At 36.5% G+C, this 7333-nt stretch overlaps 1 protein-coding gene across 12 annotated transcripts in view; it reads right to left on the bottom strand.

Annotated features, from left to right (window-relative positions):
- DPH6 (diphthamine biosynthesis 6) overlaps nucleotides 1–7333 on the bottom strand; it is a 443901-nt gene that overhangs the window by 316799 nt on the left and 119769 nt on the right. The window lies entirely within an intron of this gene.

The raw sequence follows: 7333 nt of genomic DNA, 5'->3' as shown, positions 1-7333 counted from the left end.
GTGGAATGAATCCCTCCCAGAGCAACAGAGAACATTAAAATATCACACACAGCAAAAGGCAGGAAATAAAGGAAAACACAATAAATCATGAAAAACAGATAACATCAAATGGATGAAATAAGAAGAAAAATTAAGAAATAACTTATTGATTACACTATATGCTAGGTTATAAAGTATCCCCTTAAATTTTTAAAAAATTGATATAATCCTGAGTATGTTATCTCTGACCAAAATGTGATTGAGTCAGAAATCAATAATATAAAGACAAATAGGAAGCCATCATGTTTGGAAACTAAGCAATACTTGAAACTAAATAACACATTTCTAAATAACCAATGGATTAGAGAAGGAATTTCAGTGAAAACTGGAAAGCAGTTTGAACTAACTGATAATGAAAATACAACTAGAGCTACAATTACAGGAAAAATTATAGCATAAATATATATATATATTAGAAAACAAGGGTGAAATTTAGTGTATATGTATATATCAAGAAATTAGAAAACACTTCACAATATATACAAATATATAATCATTATGTCATATACCTGAAACTAATATAATTTTATATGTCAATTATATTAAACAGCAAATTAAACCCAAAGAAAGTATAAGGGAAGGAATAATAAAGACAGCAGCAGAAATTAAGGAACTAAAGAAACCAACATGTAATTTAGAAAATCAAAGCTTGTCAATAATATAATCAATAAACCCCTACAAGACTGATAAAGTAAGGAAAAGAACAAATTACCAATTGGAATGAAAAATATGACATCACTACTAATCTCACAGATGATAAGAAGACAATAAGAAGCATTAAAGGCTTTATATTTATAATTTTCAAAACTTTGGACAAATTCAGAGAAAAACACAACATACCAAACTGAAATAAGAAACAGAAAATCTGAATAGTCTTAACCTAACAAAGCAATGGAATCACTAATTGAAAACTGTCCCCAAAAGAAATCTCCATGTCCAGGTGGCTTAAGCAATAATGCTTCAAAACGCTGAAGAAAGAATTAATACCAATCTTACAGAAAATCGTTCAGAAGATAGAAAAAGAGGAAACACTTCTAAGCTTTATGAGGCCAGGGTAACCTTATCACCCACATCTGTCATTACTAGGAAAGAAAATTATGGGTCAATCCTTCTTATGAACATACATGCAAAATTCCTAAACAGAGTATGAGCAAACTGAATCAAGCAATTAAAAAAAGGGACAATTCACTATTCAATGTTACACAGCAATATATATAAATAAATACTGATCCAGGCTATAATATAGATAAACCTTGAAAACACTATTCCAAATGAAAGAAGCCAGTCATGAATGACCACGTATTATAGTATTCCATTCACAGGAAATATCCAGAACAGCAAATATATAAAGACATAAAGATGCAAAGCAGCTTTGTGGGGCTTAGGACTTGGAGTAGGAGAAGGCTGGGAGGAAATGGGGAATGACTGACTGCTAATGGGTACGGGTTTCTTATGGAGGATCGGGTACAAAAATGTTCTAAAATTTGATTATGATGATTGCTGCACAACTCTGTGAATATACTAATAAACATTGAATTGTATATGTTAAATGGGTGAATTGTATGGCATGTTACTTGTATCTCCATAAAACTGTTAAAAAACAGTGTACAGTATATAATAGTTATATGCTCAGACAAAACAGATGTAGAACTCATAAGAAATGGGAAGTGAAATGCAGGAAACGATGTGTAAAAAATTATTTTTAACTGTTCTCAACAATCACATTAATGGTGGTGGTATTAGCATGGTTATTCTGAGACTGTACCATACATTGTTAAAATTTTAATACCTATATTTATTACTAATGCCGAGTGCCAACATGAGTCTCTTGGAGCAGAACAGATTATTATTACTACTTACATACGGTAAGTAGGTAATACCATTCTGGCTCTTCTGGGTCCCAGGTCTTATCCCAGGAGCAAGGTGATGAGAATGAGATGGAATTTTTCAAGTAATTCCATCTTCTGTAGGTAAGGTATAAATCTGTATATTTACTTAGGAAAAAAGAGACAATTGTTTTCCTTCTCCTTCTGAGAGCTTCTTTGGAAAAGTAAAGGGAAAGACTTGTGTCTTCATTTTGGAACATAAAAAAAATCTCTCTGGGGAGGAATAAACTAGTGTCTGCAGCTTTACAACCCAGGAGATGTCTCTTAAGGTCCTGGTCTCAACCCCCACCCCTGAAATGTAAACACAGACCTCCAGAGAAGTAAATCTCTCTGCAGTCCGCTCTGTCTGCTCCAACATACATTAAATTCTAATGCTTGTCTTTTAGCCGAGGTCCCAAGTTTCTGCAAAATTTGCGCAGAAAGCCCTAATTATGTAGAAACATAAGCCTATTTTCTCTACAACCCTACATATACAATGTGGTACAAAATAAATGAGAAATTGAGTTAGACCAAAAGACTGGACTGTCAAGTCAGACTCAAACAAATCCAAGACCTTATTCAGCATCAATCTTTACTGATAACCTAAAGAACAGAAATAAACAACACAGCAAATCAGGGAGAGGTCCAGGACTATCAGAACATCTTTCCAAGTCCTTCACTGTCACACTGGTTATGCTCTGGCCCAGGTTGGCGTAAAGGGTCAATTAGAATTATAGCACCATTCTCCATTTCTTGCCCAACAAAACCAACTTTTTCTCATGCACATTCACATTCAGTGACCAGGGTAGTGATCAGAGATTACTGTTCAATTAAGTTGTGGATTCCATCTGGTTTGAGAATTTAACTATATCCCAGATATCACAGTGTAGGTTTTAACAGTCATTGGCTTCCAGATATCATTGTTCAAAATGCTCTCTTCAGGTCAACACAGTGTTACTCCTTTATCTGGCCAATCTCAATCAATGCACCATGGAAAGATAATCCCCTTTATATCTATCTGTGGTACCTGGGCCATTAGAAAACAAATATAGGGGTCACACTGTCTAGTAATGTCCTACCACAATCTAGGCTAATGGTAGTATTCCTGTATACTGGCATCCTTAGCTTGGCTTCTGATACTCCTTTGATCTTTAAAATTAGCAACTTCCGGGGCTTCCCTGGTGGCGCCGTGGCTAAGAATCCGCCTGCCAATGTAGGGGACACGGGTTTGAGCCCTGGTCCAGGAAGATCCCACATGCCACGGAGGAAGCAAGCCCGTGGGCCACAACTACTGAGGCTGCGCTCTAGAGCCCGTGAGCCGCAACTACTGAGCCCACACTACACAACTACTGAAGCCCGCGCGCCTAGAGCCCGTGCTCTGCAATAAGAGAAGTCACCCAATGAGAAGCCCACACACCGCAACAAAGAGTAGCCCCCGCTCGCTGCAACTAGAGAAAGCCTGCGCGCAGCAACGAATACCCAACGCAGCCAAAAATAAAATAAAATTAAGTAAATTTAAAAAAAAATAGCAACTTCCATATTGAGTAGAATATTCAATAGTCTTTTCTGGGTAAGTATTCAGGCCCTCTTCCTATACTGTTGACTGACACAATGTTCCATGAAAGTAAATATTCCATTAGTCCAGTCATTTAGAGCTTTGCTCTCCCTTCAGGGCCGTTTCTAGATGTAGTCAGTCTCCTGGAAAAGAGCTCCCTCTAGTGTCTATATTTGGACTAGCAGGTTCTTTTCAACATGAAGAACTTCCAGGAACATTCCATATTTTGGTCTGATGTAGTACCGCAAGACCAGGATCAAAAATCCCTACAGAACATCTTTCACAGCAGAGGCAATAGTAATCAACCCACAACATGTGTTATGACCATGGTACATTAGTGGCATTTGTACAATTTAGGAAAATGGCTTGTACACAAAAATAATGTTAAGCCCCATAAGATTATCAATTGGTGTATTATACCAAATACACCTCTGCCTGGGTGTCACAAGTTTTCCATAAATGTACTTTGCATAACTCCAGAGAGGAGTTATAAGTAATATCAATTCATTATATCTCTACCAAATCCATCTCCTTCAAGGGTCGTGTTCCAAAATCCTTAAATGAAGTCCATTACATTCACATACTCTGTATTTGAAGGACTAGATCAAGCTACGGCAGGCAGTAAAAATCCGCTCTCCATTATATCTAGGTAGATGTCTTAGCAACATATTGTTTTGCTTTATGCCCACAAAGAGTGCAAAAGCTCTACAGTTCAGAATCCTCCACCTACATAATTCATTAGCAATAATCATCAGAAAAATGATCAGAATGGTAGCTACAGACAATAAACCAATAACTGAATGGTAACTGTAGTAAACTACCCCTACTCTGAACCATCAATTGGAACACTGTCATTTTGTTGCTTCAAATCATCTAGGTAAAATCTTCACGTAGAGCTCATATATCAGCAACTTCCCTTCTCTACAGAAAAGAGGTCCAGAGTTTTCTCTCAACATAAGTTAAGTAGTCAGCATCAGATCTGAGAGGGATGCCTAAGAGTGTTATTTTCTAGCTCAGAGGCTCTGGCACGGAGGTCACATGACTGTACTCTGCCACAGAACTGTAATCTACTTGTAAGTGCTTTTCCATCTCCTCTGATTCCCTCCATTTCCATTTACTACCTGTTCTGACCCATACCCTTTCCCCTATGATTGGCCTTTCTGGCTCAGTAGACGTATTATAAACCCACAGGGGCAGTAAAAACAGCAGCCTTGTTAGCACTTCTCCTTGGACTGACCCACAGGCTGATATTACAGGATTTGACAGATAAAGAATCACAGGACACATGGCCCTGTGTTTAGAGATAGGCCTTAATTTATCTCTACGGGTGAAGCTATGACATACCCCTAACAGTCTTTAAGAATATGCACTGTCAAATTTAGTAGTATTAATATTGTGTTTTGTGCATTTATAACACTTTATTTTGGTACATGTAACTTTAAACCCAGGCCTGGGACCAGTATAGATCAGGCAAAACAAAAGAAAAAATTTGTGAAATAGGAAAAATATATAGTTCTGTACTTGGCGTCATCTCCCATCACCTCATTCCTACGTCCCAATCCTAGAACCTTTGCCAGTAGAGTCTTCGCATTACTTCCTATCATAGTCAATATTAGCACAAAATAATTTAACTAATTAAGCTAACCATAAATCTTTTCTTTTCCTTACCAGCCATTTTAATTAACTAGTGTGTCAATTCCCCATTCCAATTTTCAATTACATCGCTGCTCTAAGGATGCTAACACATGTAGTAGGTCCATGAGATATTTCTTGTCCATTTCTGTGTTATTTATAGCAGTGAAATGTATACAGTGGTCAGAATATATTGAAGTGGACCAAAAGATGGGGAGCTGGCTGCTCCAAACTTTAACTGTACTTCCCAATATTGCTTGAGTAAGGTTTAGTGTTGAATAGGCATCATCTTAGTTAACACTCATTTGCAGTCTCTTGGGGCTTCTGGTAAAGGTCCAATATAATCTACTTGACAGCTAATATGGCAGTCCTTGTCTTTGGGAAATTTTATTCACTGCCCTGTTTATTTTCATTTTTAAAATTTGCTTTAAAATAAAATTCAACAATTTTAAGTTTCAGGAAATATATATAGGCATGTAGCCACCATCATAATGATATGGAATATTTCCACCCCTCTAAAAAGTTCATGAGAGAAGTTGTAGGCTGTTCTTTTCCTGCTTTACAGTTAGTCTTTCCCCCAACTCCCAGCATCTGGCAACCAGTTATTTACCATGTGTCTGTATAAGTTTCTATTTTCAAAATGTCATATAAATGGAATAATTATAATACGAAGCTTTACTTGTATCCCACTATTGTGATGCGTTGCAGTTTTATTTTCATTCAATTCAAATACTTTCTTCTTTGACTAGTGGGTTATTTAGAAGTATACTGGTTAATTTCAAAGTGTGGGGGATTTTCCAGATATATCTGTTAATTTTTGTATATTCAGAGAACATACTTTGTCTGATTTCAGTATGATGACATATACTGAGACTTCTTTTATGATTCACAATATGGTTTATCTTGATGAATGGTCCACGTGTGCTTAAATGTGTATTTTGCCGCTAATGCATGAAGTGTTTTATGAGGGGCAAGTAGGGTGAGTTGGTTGGTAGTGCTGTTCAAACTTTCTATATCCTAATAATTTTCTGTCTACTGTACCTGGTTTAGCTATTACTGAAAAAAAAATGTTGAAAGCTCTGTGTATAACCGTGGATTTGTCCAATTCTCCCTATATCAGTTTCGTGTTGTGTATCTTAAGGCACTGTTATGGGTGCACAGATCTTTTAGACTGCTATGCTCTCTTGATAAATTGACCCCTTTATCACTATGAAATGTCCCTCTTTATCCCTAATAATACTCCTTGTTCTAAAGACTACTTTGTCTGACATTAATATAACCACTTCAGCTTTCTTTGAATTAGTGTTACCATGGAGTATCTTTTTCCATCAATTCACTTTTAGCCTATTTATGTCTTTACAATTAAGGCAAGTTTCTTATAGAAAGCATATAGTTGAGCCTTCTTTTTCATTTTTTAATTAAATCTGCAAATCCCTCCCTTTTAATTGGAGGTGTCTGAATAATTTACATTTAATGTAATTATTGAAATGATTAAGTTTAAATCTACCATTTACCTTTTGTTTTCTATTTTTCTCATCTGTTCTGTTTGTTTTTTCCCTTTCTTGACTGCTTTTGGATTATTTTACAATACTCAATTTACTCTCCTACACACCTATTTTATTTTTTAGTGGTTCTTTATGGTTTACATTTTACATCTGTAAGTTATCAGTCCACAATCAAATAGTATTATATAATTATGTATAATTTAAGAATCTTACACATTGTACCTTCATTTCACTGTCCTTTCCCCCTTATACTATTTGTGCTACTATAATTATATATCTACTTCCCATATAAACCCCACAACTCACTACCATTATTTTTTCTTTAAATAATCTAGCTAATCTTCTTAAAAGTTAGGAGAATAGATTTAAAATTTATCTACTCCATTATTTCATTGCTCTTTATCACCTTGTAAGATTCAAATTTCATCAATTATTATTTCCTTCTGTCCAAAAAACTTCCCTTAATATTACTTGAAATGCAGATCTAAAGGTGATGAATCCCCCAATTTTTTTTTTTTTTTGTGGTACACGGGCCTCTCACTGTTGTGGCCTCTCCCGTTGCGGAGCACAGGCTCCGGACGTGCAGGCTCAGCGGCCATGGCTCACGGGCCCAGCCGCTCCGCAGCATGTGGGATCTTCCCGGACCGGGGCACGAACCCGTGTCCCCTGCAACAGCAGGCGGACTCTCAACCACTGCGCCACCAGGGAAGCGCAATCCCCCAATTTTTGTACATCTG

The sequence above is a fragment of the Orcinus orca genome, chromosome 2 (assembly GCF_937001465.1).
Source record: "Orcinus orca chromosome 2, mOrcOrc1.1, whole genome shotgun sequence".
Lineage (NCBI taxonomy): Eukaryota > Metazoa > Chordata > Mammalia > Artiodactyla > Delphinidae > Orcinus > Orcinus orca.
Note: the sequence above shows the minus strand (reverse complement) of the source record. Positions and strands in the feature narration are given on the sequence as shown.